Genomic DNA, 14,619 nt, shown 5'->3' with positions numbered 1-14,619 from the left:
ACAGAATAGTTTGGACATCAGGCCATGAAAGTGGGAAAGTTTGGGGCCTAGTCAAGGAAAATCTGAATACTCAATGTGGTTGAAGGACAGGCACAGAAGGGAAATCGTGACAAACTGGACTGCAAAAGCCTTGAATTCAGCCCAAGGGCTCTGGCCTTCCAGTTTGGTGAGCAGCAGGTTCTAGCGGAGGCTTTTAAGCAGTGAGATGACAGGATCAGAGTTGGCCTCCAAGCAGATAAGTGGATAGACTGGAACAAAGACACACTGGAAGGAGGCCGGGTAAGAGGCAGTTGTCATAATCCTATTCACGTGATAAAGGGCTCAGCCCAGCTTGAGAACAGAGATGACAGAGGTAGAAGAACTACAGACAGGGCTAAGTGACAGATTGTATCAACACTTCAACCCTGTTCCCTCAGATTTCTCCATGCAGAGATGATTTCAGACACAAGTATGACAACACAGGTGTCCAAAATGCTTATTTACACAAATGACTAGTGTCCAACAGGAGTAACACGTCACTGCAGCAGTGTCAGAGGTCTCTGTGTCTCCCCTAACAGGTTTTTGTGGTTTCCCTGCCATGAGGAAGGATGCCACTGCACACAGTGGTACATGCACAGTTGAGTCTTCTGAGGCCACAGCTCAATCTGAACATAACTGCACTTTTGGCTCCTTTTAGTCCTGGGATTGCAAGAATACTCAAATTCTGCAGCTAACTACCTATTCTGTCTGCGTCCCCATAGGGCCAGGTGTACCGGCTCCTGAATTTATTATCTCACCTCAGTGTGTTCCTACTGACCAACCTTGACACCTTTCCTGCTTCAAGCCTTGGACTCCTATTAATGGACTGAGTTTTGTCCCCTAATTCATACAATGAAGCCCTAATTCATACAATGAATCCCTAATCCCCAAGGTGACTATATTCGAAGATAGAGACTTTACAGAGGTAAAGGTTAAATGAGGCTGGGCACAGTGGCTCACGCCACTTTGGGAGTCTGAGGTGGGGGGATCACTTAAGCCCAAGAGTTTGAGACCAACCTGGACAACATAATGAAACCCTGAAGCTAATTTAAAAATTTTAATTACATGTGTGGTGGTACACATCTGTAGTCCCAGCTACTCAGGAAGCTAAGGTAGGTGGATCACTTGAGCCCAGGAGGTCAAGGCTGTAGTGAGCCATGACGACACTACTGCACTCTAGCCCTGGCGACAGAGCAAGATCCTATCTCTAAAAAGAAAGATACGAAATTTTAAAATAAGGTTAAATTAAGTCATAGGGATGGAACACTAATCTAATAGGACTGATGTCCTTATCAACAACAACAACAAAGTCACCAGGGAGGCACTTGCATAGAGAAAAAAAAGAACACAGTGAGAAGGCGGCCACCTGCAAACCAAGGAGGCAGGCCTCAGAGCAACCGATCCTTCTGACACCTTGGATAGTGGCCTTCCAGCCTCTCAGAGAAATAAATCTCTGTTGTTTAAGACACCCATTCTATGGCATTCTATTGCAGCAGCCCTAGCATCTTCTGAATGACGCTGACCACTCAGGCAGGTGTTGGAAAGGGAAGGGGTGGGGGTCAAAGGAAACCAAGCTCACATCTTGGTGACTGGCAGAAAGGCTACACCATTAAAAGATAGTATATCATGAGGAATGAGATGACAGTTTGTGATGAGCTTTAGCCATAGGACTTGACAGATCACCTGGACCATGGGGGATGTTGGGCTGGCATCCAGCTCTGGGACCATCTGCATAGCAGTGCTAGGGGAAGCCCACAGTGATGATATGACCGGAAGAGGGCCAAGGATGAAGCCCTGGGTGATACTGACATCTAAGCAGTAGAAAGAAAAAACAAAAAGGAATAATCAGAAATCAGAAAGCCAAGATTTTACAGTATCATCAAAAGTAAGAGTATTTCAAGATAGACTAGTTAACAATGCCAAACACCACTAAAAGACTGAAAACAGAAAATGCCACTTAAGTTTAGAAAATGGAAGTCTCGGTCAAATAAGGAACAAAGAAATGGACACTAAATAACAGAAGCAATGAATCTACATCTCAGAGCAGATGGGAGAGTTGGGATAGTGGCCCGAGGGGAAGGGGAGTTGATGAATGCTTCTAACATTTTGAAAACTATCAGCATGTTTGTATATCAAGGTATGATATGGAGGACACAGAAAACAGGATTAGCCTGCATGAGAAGAAGGAAGTAACAAGAAAAAAGAAAGGTGAATAAGGTCACTTATCTCAACGTCAATCTCGTCTGTGAAGTACTTGACAAATCAGAAACTTCGAGAGTACAGAGCAAACATAGCTCTGTATAGCCCACGAGGTCAAACAGGGAAAGCAGTGAAGGTGGCCAGGAGATGACTGTGGATTAGCAGCTTTCAGACCGGAAGATGACTATGAAAAAATTACAGGCTGGTGTGCCAGATCTCCCAATTTCTCCAAAGGATCTAGAAATCTAGATTTCTGTAAAAGGTCCCCGTTTTGAAAATCTGAAAGGTATATTAAGTTTATAAGGAACTGTCTAAACCTGAACAGAATTGAGCCCCTGAGCTGAAGGCAAGAAGGACTTCCAGTAGCCAGAGCATTATTTCACAAATTGGACAAAAATGTGTAAGAAACAACTTGGGTTATACCATTAACTTATAGCTAACTAATCAGCGTGGGTTCTTAGGGCTTTCTCTCACTGTAATATACATCTAGAAGAAAAGGGTAACTTTCCCCCTAAATTGGGATATAACATATTTTAAAAACACAAGGCTACAAGGTGACCATTTCTAGATCAATGATGAGCACAGAGCTGGAGCGTCAGCCAGTGGCCACGTGAACTGGCAGTAAAAGAAGTCAGGAGGACGGGACTGGGGACTGCTTCAGGGATGGTTCAGCAAGATAAGCTGAGAAGGAAGAATGACCAAGGAAGCAGTTCCAGAACCTAAAGGGTTAGTACAGGAAAAGTCATCCTAAAAGATCTTAAGTACAGAAGAGTTCCCAGTAATGAAATTCTAAAGCTGCAATATGTGTACGTGAGGGGAGGCTCTGTCTTCCCCCAGCACCCTACTCTGTTTAAAGTACAGTAGAAAGAGAAGGGTGGCCAAGCTTAGTTTTTAATCCTAGTTTCACTCCTTGTTAACTGTGATTCTGTGGGTGAGTTCCTTAATTCTGAGCTGAAGAAGGAAGTCACCTAGAATAGGAAACACATATGGACACAGTGAAGATCCCTGATGACAGGACATGCAGAGCGTCCCAGCTCATTTCTGGAGCAGGGAAGCCCTCACCACACAAGCCATCTCCCCTGAAGCAATAGGAATCCCGTTTCTCTGCGAGAACCTTTGAGCAGTGTTCCTGGCTTGCTTTTTGAAAACAAGAGATTATAGACTAAGGATAGGTAGGCCCCTCAATTATCAGCAAGGGATTCTCCCTCTCCACACTCCAGATCACGTCTGCAAAGCTAATTTTAGCTGCTGAGAAGCCAAAGCTGAAGATTTTGTTCCCCATGAAACAAAACTTAAATAAACTCAAATTTTCCTGGACTCAGTATCACATAAGTCTGAAAGCTAGAGAATTACAAAAATGGAACCAAACACTGTATCAAGAAGTAATATCCAGGGAGCTTTAATAGAACTGCAGGACTAGCCATAGTCTTCTACCACAGAAATAAGCCAAAGGAACAGACAAGAGCAGACAGAGCAAGCAAAGCGTCACCTGAGCACAGATGCCAGGCCCAGGCCTGGACCATGCCAATCAGGGAAGAATAGTGAACTGGCTCACTCACCAGACAGCATCACTGAATTTCCAGATTAGAGAAAGGACAGGGGACAAACAGCACCATCAGTGACAGCCAGGTGCAGAGCCCACCATCAGGAAAGCAAGCCCATGTATTGTTGTCTTTTCCCATCTTCCAAGGCCCAGGACTTTGGTTATTCCATAAACATGGTAGTCCACCACTAGTCAGGTCCCTGGAACAACCATCTTCTCAAGTAATAATTAGGAATCAATTATGTGGTCAGTATCAGACTACAAAGAAAACAGCTTCTCTCCCCAAGGCACTCATGAAACCAACACTCAAGACTAAACAGTAAAAATTTAGGACTGCTGGTAAATTATGTTTAACCCTAGTTAGCACAACAGTGGAAGGATATTTGATTATAGAACTTAGGATGTAACCACAGACTAAATTATTTCTGTCTGAGACACATAGGGAAGAAAGGGAAAAGTCTCTCCAAGTATCACTCAACCTAGACATTTTTTCTTTCCCCTGAACTCTATGCCTATCTGCAAAGCACCTTGAACTCCAGCAAAGGAGAAAGCAACATTCTCAGGTGTAGATGCACAGTATATACTTTTGAAGATTGCTGTTCCTCCAGCATTTGCATGCATCTGTGTAATTAGAAGAGTCTCTAGACTTTTGTTAAAAAATACAATTGGTGGAAAATGTGCAATGTTAAGTCAGCAACTATAGAAAGCTGAGAATTCCCTGTAGTCATCAGCCATGATACAAAGGCTTTGCACCCTATGCCAGCCGTGTCTGGCTTCTTTTAAAGCCTGCCAGAGGGTTAGAAGAAACATTTTTTAAAAATCCTACTATATCTCACATAGTACTGAGAGATGTCTCTAGCCAGGAAGAGATAATGACAATTCAATTTCATCCTTCAAAAATATTTCCCTGACAGCAGGCCCTATATTTTTTATATAGATCATGTATTTTAGGCCAACCGGATTCCTCCTTTGAAAAACAAGACCTGTGGAAATTAAAACACTCAGGTATATGTAAGAGAAGCAGGGTCCTAAAATATGTATTTGTTTACTGTATTTTCCTATTGAGATTGTTACTGTTCGGTCTCAGCTCTGGATAGATTTCAAATGTGAAGAACTCATGAAATGCATCCCACTGTGAATCCTCTAGAGAAGAGTGATCCCAGGCCCAGTGAATGATTGTCGTCCCTCATTTATGCTAAAGAATGAAATCTGCTTATCTCAAAGTGCATTTGGCTGACTGGCACCAAGTATCCTCTACTCCCAGCCACCATAAATGATATACTTTGTCCCATATGGCAGGACTCTGGGTTATCATTCAAGGTCTTTGCTTATCTAAGAGTGGGAGACAGATGTATTTAGTACTGTGGGGAAATAAAAGTGGAGAAAGGACACCCTCGTGCTGCTGCTGCGGGAGCTGGAACCTGAGAACAGCCGATCATCCTGAGGGCTAAGACAAGGGCACCCCCTTGCCCCATTGGCATCTTGCTTTACAAGACACTTCAACTTACATCTCTACCCCTTCCACCTCTCATTTTTCTTCAGCATGTCTGAACTACATAAAGTCTTTGGGCAGCGCCTGTGGCTCAGTGCGTAGGGCACCAGCCCCATATACTGAGCATGGTAGGTTCAAACCCAGCCCCGGCCAAACTGCAACAAAAAAATAGCTGGGCACTGTGGTGGACACCTGTAGTCCTAGCTACTCAGGAGGTTGTGGCAAGAGCCCAGGAGTTGGAGGTTGCTGTGAGCTGTGATGCTACAGCACTCTACCGAGGGCTACAAAGTGAGACTCTGTCTCTAAAAAAAAAAAAGAGCCTTCCAGCCTGTAGTCCCTCCCAATCACTGTCTCCAGCCAAACATCCCAAAACAGTCTCTGAAGAGAAAAAAAGAAAAATAAAAAAGTCCTTCAAGAAACAAAGTCCAGCCTTTTGGCTCAGGCACTGAGGCTCAGCATGACCCAGCCCTGCCTCATTCCCTGGCTCCTTGGCAGGCATCAGCTAGGCTGTGTGTCACAGCACCCAGCCTGCCCTTTGCTCACACCACACGCTCTGCCAGGAATACCATCCTCACTGCTGACTACTTAACTTATTCATGGTAGGTGCTAAGTAGACAATTTTTCCAAGTGAATGGATTCAGGACCGATCCATTTTCAAGGTTCAATCCAAATTTTAGGTTACATGCAAATTTTTCCACAGCCACCAAAGTCTGAAGGTATCACTTCATCTTCTCCATTTTAAATATATTTATAAAGTTATATGTAGTATCAACTGTGGGGCAGGTGTCAGGGCTCAGCCCAGATTAGATACTGTCCTACCCTCAAAGAGCTCAGAGTCTAGTGAGGAAAGTCACAAAACTTAACTACCAAACAATGCTCTGGGCACCAGAGTATTAATATGAGAATGTTTTCTTATTGTTTTACACATTAATTGAGCTACTACTAAGTTTTAGGAACCAATCTAGGTATTCCTTGTGAGTTATGATTTAATCCTAATTAACAATTTCACAAGGTAAAAAAAAGACTGAAAATTTGGTTTCCCATGGTTATTTGGATAAGCAGTCTGAATTCAAACAAGTTGGGTCTGGGATCCTGCCACCATCTACCCTGCCTCTAAACCCTGAAGGGCCTCGTGTGTTAAAGGAACAGAGATGGGTAGGATGGGAGGAAGACATCCCAGGTAGAAGGAACAGCACAAGGTGTGTTCAATGAAATGGGAATGGTCCAGAGAGACCAGGGTATGTGCGTATATGCTGAAGGAAAGAAACAGGTCAGGTTAGACCGAAGTGCCTTGGACTTGGTCTTGTAAATTGCAGGAGTAGCCTACTATGTGTCATGTGTTCCCAACAAGCTAAGCTCCTGTAAGAGCAGGCACCAAAGCCCTCTCTGCATTCTCATACCATCCAGGCTGCATTCAATACAACTGGTGGAAGCCCATGGGCTTTTCTGGGGCTTTGCTTTTGTGTTCCCAGTGGAACCCCATGGTTCCACCCAGCTTCATGAATACACAGTATTTGTGCCCCTAACCAGGCTTGGAGCCTTAGAAATCAGTGGTTGTCTGAGGCCAAGAGCAAACTTTCCACAGCTGCCACCAAGTAGGCTGGGTAGGTGCCATCTTTCCTACTCACCAAAACTCTCACCACTGCCTGGGTTGCTTCATTTCTTGAAGTCATGCATGCTGTAAAGCTGTCTCAAGATTATAATAGTAGCACTTAAGATGTGCTAGGCACTGTGCATTCTCATTTAACCCTCAGTCTTAGGTACAAGGTACTATTACACCCATTGAACTGATGAGAAGTAGAGGCTTAGAGGATACAAGCAAGTCTGGTCTGGAATGTAAGTTTCCAATCCCAATGCCCATGCTCTTAACCACTTAGCCACAACACCCACCAGGCAAAGAGATTAAGGAAAGATCAAAGAAAGGAGTTGCCGAGATCTTAAGACACATCTAGTTCCAGCTTGCTACTCTCAGATTCCTATGCAATGAATGTGAGAATCATTTAACCATGATGTGACCAGAAAAACCTATTCCCATATGAACAGACTTTAGACGTCCCATGCCAAGTGTAAGAGTTCTTCATCTACCCCTCCTGAGAGTACCTTTACCAAAACCACCTGAATCTCGGTCGCACTAATTTTTATTTAGGCAAATATCTAAGCATCTACTCCATGCCAGGTATGGTTCTAAGAGTGGAGAATACAGCAGGTAACACAAGGAACAAGATCCTTGGACGCTTAAAGGTTAACATCTGACAAAGGTGACAAGTAGATGAGATGATTTCTAATCAAGTATATGAAAGGCTCAGCACCTATAGCTCAGCAGCTAGGGCACCAGCCACAGACAGCCTGGGCCCGCCAAACACCAATGACAACTACAACCAAAAAATAGCCAGGTGCTGTGGTGGGTGCCTGTAGTCCCAGCTACTTGGGAGGCTGAGGCAAGAGAATTGCTTAAGCCCAAGTGTTTGAAGTTGCTGTGAGCTGTGATGCCATAGCACTCTACTAAGGGCAACATAGTGAGACTGTCTCAAAAAAAAAAAAAGGAAAAGAAAAGATGGAGACAGTGATGGGAGGAGGGAGGCTGACTCAGAAAGTCCTTGCTGGGGAGGTAGCATTCGAATTCATAACCCAGCTGACAAGGAGCCAGCCTTCAAGGTATAAGATCTACCTTATCCTTGGTGGGCTGAAAAGACATTAGCAATTTAATCTCAATTCTTCCTTCACCAGCAAGTGAGCAAGTAGAGACTCAATGAGATTAAAAGACAAGGGCAAGATCTCCTGACTACAGGATGTTTTGACCTACCCTTCTACAGAGCCTGTAGACACACACATTTGAAATGTAAGCTTCTTATATTGTACTTTTTTTGAGAGTCTCAAGTTGTCGCACTGGGTAGAGTGCCATGGCATCACAGCTCACATCAACCTCAAATTCTTGGGCTTAAGTGATTCTCTTGCCTCTGCCTCCTAAGTAGCTGGGACTATGGGCACCTGCCACAATGCCTAGCTATTTTTTTGGTTAAGGTCCTCATTGTTGTTTGGCAGGCCCAGGCCAGGCTCGAACCCACCAGCCTCAGTGTATGTGGCCAACAATCTACCCACTGAGTATGGGCACCACCCTTACATTGTGCTTTTAATTCCCCAAAACATATTCCTATTTTCAGGAAACCCTTGGGGAAAGGGAGACTTGCACTTGACAGATGATGTATTTGAGGTTCTAGTTAGCTAAGTGATTTATCTAGTGATCTGTCACTAACAACTCAGTCAAAACCCTGGTTATCTGTGTCCCTAGATGAGCAATAGCTACCTAGCAAATGATCTGTGAACACAAGACATCATTCCTAACGACTTCACATTCTGCGGTGCAGAGAACATATGAAAGTTAAAGAGCAGTTCACTTAGTCATAATACACAGACTCAAAGTCCCCAAGTTATTCTCTATGAAAATGAACATGCGATGCTGAGTGACCCAACAACCACGGCCTGAGGCAGTCGGCCCCCATGACTCCGGATACTGGCTGCAGGCTGCTGCAGAACATCTCAGGGATTTCAGATGAGGAGACACGTGCTCCGTGTTCCTCCTGAGCGGCCAAGAATCTCCCCAGCTGGACCAAACGCAGCAGGGTCTTCACAGCTGGTGAACCCTTAAGTCATATTGAAATCCCTTGATTCTCTTGCTTAGGAAATGAGCTATTAGTGGTTCTTCCTAAACCTGCCTATGCCACAGAATCATCTGGAAGAGCTTTATAATGAAGATATTTTGGATTCACACAAGCCCCACAGACTTAGAAACTCTGAAGGCTAGAACCTGGGGAATCTACATTTTATAATTCAGGAAGCCTTGAAATTCACTGGTTTTTCTCATTTCTTAGTACTATAATGTGTGAGAGGCGAGACAGCTGCTTTTATTAACTAGTGAGAAAGTTAGGGTGTATCTTTTAAGGGCAGCTTCCAGAAGAAATTTGTCTCTAACAGCCCAGGTCCTGACATAGTGGGAAGGTCCTGGGAGTCTCCTCCTGGTGATCTGTGAAGTCTGTTGTCTCACTTCCTGTGGCTGCACATCCAACCCACATACAGCCCTGGGAGAGCTTTTGGTTTGTTTTTGTTTTTGAGGCAGAGTCTCACTGTGTCAACTTGGGTAGAGTGCCGTGTGTCAGCCTAGCTCACAGCAACCTCAAACTCCTGTGGTTCCAGAGATCCTCTTGCCTCAGTCTCTGGAGTGGCTGGGACTATAGGCACCAACCAACGCCTGGCTAGTTTCTTCTATTTCTAGTAGAGAAGGGGTCTCACCCTTGCTAAGGCTGGTCTTGAACTTCTGATTTCAAGCAATCCACCTGCCTTGGCCTCCCAGAGTATTGGGATTATAGGTGGAAGCCACCATGCCCTCCCACCAGGGAGAGCTTTCTCTGAGATTCGTTTCCCAATACCCTTGTGAAGCAGCCCTTCACCTGCAAGGGTCAAGTAGGTCTCCAGCAGACAAGATCCGAGAGTGTGGACAATCCCTCACTGCCCCTGCCCCATCCTGTCTCCCAGCCATCACCAAAGGAGCCTGACTCCTCCCTATGGACCTATCTTCTGTCCTTACATTTTCTGGCTTGGAAAAAGGAAAAGAAAGAAGTTGGTGTAGGCACAGGTGGCCAGTGCCCTCAGGGGACACAGAATGGTTCTTACCTGTATCAGGAAGGAAGAGAAGCTGCTCTGTTCACTGGGGACCTTGTCTCTGTTGGCGAGCACTGGTCTTGGAACTCACTGGACTTTGAACAAAGATTGATTTAAAAGCTGATGTATTTAACAGGGATGTGAGTTCAAGTGACCTCTGTCCTGCTTGCTGCCAGCTGGCTGGGCCCTGAGCTGGAAACCTGACAAACCCTCAGCAACCCCAGCGTTCTAGCTCACCGGCCTGAGTGTGGGGGCCAGGATGACACTTCTAGCCTGCTGCTCCCACAGTGAAGAGGGGAGGACAAGAGGGGACAAGGCCACTGGCTCCTGGGCCCTCTCCCTCAGGTAGATGCTCTGGTCGTGCCCAGCCAACCCCCAGTCCCATCAGGACCCTCTACTCCCTCCCATCCTATGGGCAGGCCAAAGACCATCACACACAGAGGCCTTCCTGGGGAGCAGTGACCTGTACAACCCCCACCCAGTAGCCAGCCAGTGGGCCCATAGCCCCAGGAAATAGAGCACAGCCCGCAAGCCCACCTGCATCCCCACCTCCACCCTGGGAGTACTTACTTGCTCAGCTAGCAAAGCCGGAGGGCCAGCATCCCAGGCCTCCTTACGCTCTCTCCCCCCTCTCCTTTTGTTGTCTCTGTCTCACCTGAGGGTGCTGTTTCTTATGGTGCTCCAGACTTCCGATGATTGTCTTCCTCTTCACATACTCAGAGCCTCTCAGGTGAGCCCAGTAAGGTTTGGGAAGGCATTTTCACAAGCGCCTCTGCCCAGCCCCAGCTGTGGCCAGCAGCTGACCCCTATCAGCAGCACCCACGCACACGACTCCAGCACTGGGCTTCTCACCGACCTGGATCCTCAGCCCACACTGCAAATCAGGGCAGGAGCTTGCTCCAGGCAGTGAAGCAAAGCGAACCAGATGCAAGGACTGAGTGGCCTCACCCCTCCTCCACCCACACTGGAAGTGACACCTGTCTTTGCTGGACCTCAGCTTTGCCCCCAACAAAGGCATGACCTGAGCCAATGGGTATACTGTTTAAAATGACAAACATCTGAGCAGCTTCCTCACACCAGGTCATTTCTCTCTTGAGGCTATGCCCTCTTGGCCTCCTGTCTACCTTCCAGAGCAGAAGGGTAAAATGGGAAAAATCTGGATTCAGGACCAGAACACCAAGTTCAAAATCTGACTTTGCCACTACCTAGGCTTTGATCTAGAGCAGTTCATTTTTATCTGAAGCTCACTTACCTTCATCATCTATAAATAGTTGTTATATTGTTTTTAGAAATTTTTTATATCAAGTCAAAATATTCCTCGCCTCTACCTCTCTGGAGATACACCCATGAAGTCCAGTCCTCACTCTACATAGCAGCTCGTCAAACATCTGAAAGCTAGTGGATCCTTATAAACCTTCTTTTCTCTGGATTCAATAAATGTCCCTCATTCCATAAAGTGGTCTGCCTATGCAATTATTTCAAAACTTCTCATGCTAGACCTAGCTAATTTGCAAATTTCCCTCTTAAAAATCAGTGCCTAATGAGGAAAAAATTTTTTTTTTGAGACAAGCTGTCCCCCTGTGTAGAGTGCTGTGGCATCACAGCTCACAGCAACCTACAACTCCTGGGCTCAAGTGAGTCTCCTGCCTCTGCCTCCCAAGTTGCTGAGACCACAGGTGCCCGCCACAATGCCTGGCTATTTTTTTTTTTTGGTTGCAGCCATCATTGTTGTTGGCGGGCCTGGGCTGGATTCAAACCCGCCACCTTAGGTGTGTGTGGCTGGCGCCTTAGCCACTTGAGCCATAGGCACTGAGCCAAGGAAACTTTTTAAGGTGGGAGAATTGTTAGATATCTTCAGTATCAGGGTGGCTACACAATTGTCTATAATTACTAAAATTTGATGGGTTATATTGCAAGTAAGTGATTACTTAGGGTTTTTTTGTAGAGACAGACTCTCCCTTTGTCTCCCTCAGTAGAGTGCTGTGGCGTCACACAGCTCACAGCAACCTCCAACTCCTGGGCTCAGGCGATTCTCTTGCCGCAGCCTCCCGAGTAGCTTACAGGCACCCACCACAATGCCCGGTTTTTTTGTTGCAGTTTGGCCGGGGCCAGGTTTGAACCCACCATCCTCAGTATATGGGGCCAGTGCCCTACCCACTGAGCCACAGGTGCCACCCAAGTGATTACTTAGCTTTTAAAGAAAAAAACCCTAATTCAGTAAAATTTATTCTTAAAACTTCTAAAATGAAAAAAGTAGGGTGAGAAAAAAAAAAAAAAGACAGCCTTAGCCTCAATAATGAAGCTATTTCACGAGGCTTCTCAGACCCAACCTTCCATTACAAACAGAGATGGAACAAATAGCCACAAGTCTTCACGCCCCTGGAAAGAAAAGAGGCCTTGAAATGCAGAGACAGTATTTGTTCAAAATTAAATAAAAATGAGCAATGGCAAAACTCTTTCCTGGTAGGATGTTTTACTGAATTGAGATTTGGATTTTAAAATATTTTTCAGCTATAAGTGGATCTGATCTGATTAATCAAAGCAGAGTAAGTCACTTTACTGAGTACATAGATGTAGACATCGATGAGGAGGAAAAATAACATTATCTAATATGTGCCAAGTGAGCCTTTATGTCTATTATTCTGTTTAAACTTCACCACCAGCCTGTAAGATAATATCCACTTTACAGATAAGAGAGCTTAAATTCATCTGGTTAATTATCCTGCCTAAGACCACCTGACTCGCACGACTGCTGCCCCAGCATTGGGCTACAGCCTGCTGTCCTCTGAAGTAGTGTTATTTGCCTCTATGACAAAGCTTTCCTTCCCTGGAGGAGCTCAAGCAGAGGCTGAGGATGATCTGTGAATCATGGTACAGAAAGACGTCCTGGGACTCGCCTGGTGGCTCACGCCTGTAATCCCAGCACTCTGGGAAGCCAACCTAGGAGGATCCCTTGAGCCCAGGGGTTCTAGACCAGCCTGAGCAAGAGTAAGATCCCATCTCTACGAAAAATAGAAAAATTAGCCAGGCTCCGTGGTGGATGCCTATAGTCCCAGACACTCAGGAGGCGGAGGCAGGAGGATCACTTGGGCTGATGTCAGGGCACTCCTAGCCTGGGCAACAGAGACCTCTGTCTCAAAAAAAAAAAAAAATTCTGCATTGTTAGGGAGATTGTACAAGGCAGGATTGGAATGGGTCTGTTTCAACTCTAAGATTCTATGATCCTAAATACTGTGGGTACTAAGGAGACTCTCCCCATGAGTGCGTAAGTACTAGTGTCTGTGTAGAAGGCATGAAGCTAAGAATTATGAGTGTGGTCTTTGGCATCAAACAGATGCTGATTTGAATCTTATGTTTGACGCTAAAACCTTTGTATTTTATTGTTGTGAGCTCAAGTTTATCTGGGTTTTATCTATAGGAACCCTTGGCAGCCTGGGTGAAGGATTTTCTTTTGGTTTTGTCAGAAAGCACTCCTACATATTCCTAGAACTGTGAGGAAGGGCACTAACAACCTGGGACCAATTTATATTAATTATTTGCCTTGGTCTTCTGGATCCTGCAAATAATGAATGTCAGTTACAACCTCAGGATGCTCTTTCCCCAAAGGCAGATTTGTGGCTGGCAGTTTGCAATAAGGAATTCTTTTTTCTTCCCAGAGTTACTAGGCCAAGAGAGATCTTTTTTATCATCCTTATACAGGGTAGCTGTACAGTTCGTGTGCACTTTATGGCCACCCTGTATATTGTTTATTTATTATTTTCTGTCTTGTCCTTACCAAAATACATTATAAATTCTCCAAGGGCAGGGATTTGTATTTTTTTTTTTTTTTTTGAGACAGAGCCTCAAGCTGTCGCCCTGGGTAGAGTGCTGTGGCATCACAGCTCACAGCAACCTCCAACTCCTGGGCTTAAGTGATTCTCTTGCCTCCGCCTCCAAAGTAGGTGGGACTACAGGCGCCTGCCACAACACCTGGCTATTTTTTGGTTGCAGTCATCATTGTTGTTTGGCAGGCCCGGGCTGGATTCGAACCTGCCAACTCAGGCGTATATGGCTGGCGCCTTAACCGTATTTTTGCCACTATATTCTAAGTACCTGGAATAAAAGCCTAGCATATAGTAAGCTTTCCAAAAATGTTACAGAGTGAATAAAAAAATGGATATCCCTTTGCCAGTGGGGCTGGTTTTTAGCCCACCCTTTCACTGAGAATGTGGCCTTTGAGGGTAGGGTCTCAACTCCTAGGCCTTATCTCCCATCTGAAGGTGACCCTGGGAAAACAAACTGCTTGGTTACTGGTTTCCAGCTCGCTCTTCATGTTTGGGCCTAAGAGATTTATTTTCCTTTATTATGAGCTCAACTATCTATTTGAAAAAAATGTTTGATACGTTTTACCCAGTATTTCTATGAACTTTATAGAGGGAGAGTTTTTAAATTATCACTCTGCCAGAAATGATTCTGCCACTTCATAGTTGCTTTGCCTTTCAAAGATCCAACATTTTTATCTATAAAACACAGATAACACTGACAACCTCTGAGGATTGCTCAGAGATTTAAGAAAATATTGGTTCAGTGTTCAGACCTGGAAATGTATAATACATAACATTATCATTTTTTCATGAATAGGCTCTCTTAATTTATGGGCACACATTGTTCAAACAGGCTTATGAAAATACATGGGCTAAAAGAACAGAGTGGGCCACCCAGGAGTTTGGGA

General features: G+C 45.0%; 1 protein-coding gene across 1 annotated transcript in view; it reads right to left on the bottom strand.

The window, feature by feature from the left end:
• PDZK1 (PDZ domain containing 1) overlaps positions 1–10,129 on the bottom strand; it is a 34,823-nt gene extending 24,694 nt beyond the window's left edge. The window contains exon 1 of the mRNA XM_003793789.3: positions 9,921–10,129. The gene's annotated coding sequence lies outside the window, so the exon portion shown is untranslated. The remainder of the gene's footprint in view (positions 1–9,920) is intronic.
• Between the last annotated feature and the right edge of the window lie 4,490 nt (positions 10,130–14,619).

Source organism: Otolemur garnettii, unplaced genomic scaffold (assembly GCF_000181295.1).
Source record: "Otolemur garnettii isolate 467f Iridium unplaced genomic scaffold, OtoGar3 scaffold00073, whole genome shotgun sequence".
Classification (NCBI taxonomy): domain Eukaryota; kingdom Metazoa; phylum Chordata; class Mammalia; order Primates; family Galagidae; genus Otolemur; species Otolemur garnettii.
The sequence above is the reverse complement of the archived record's forward strand: the minus strand, read 5'-3'. Positions and strand labels throughout refer to the sequence as shown.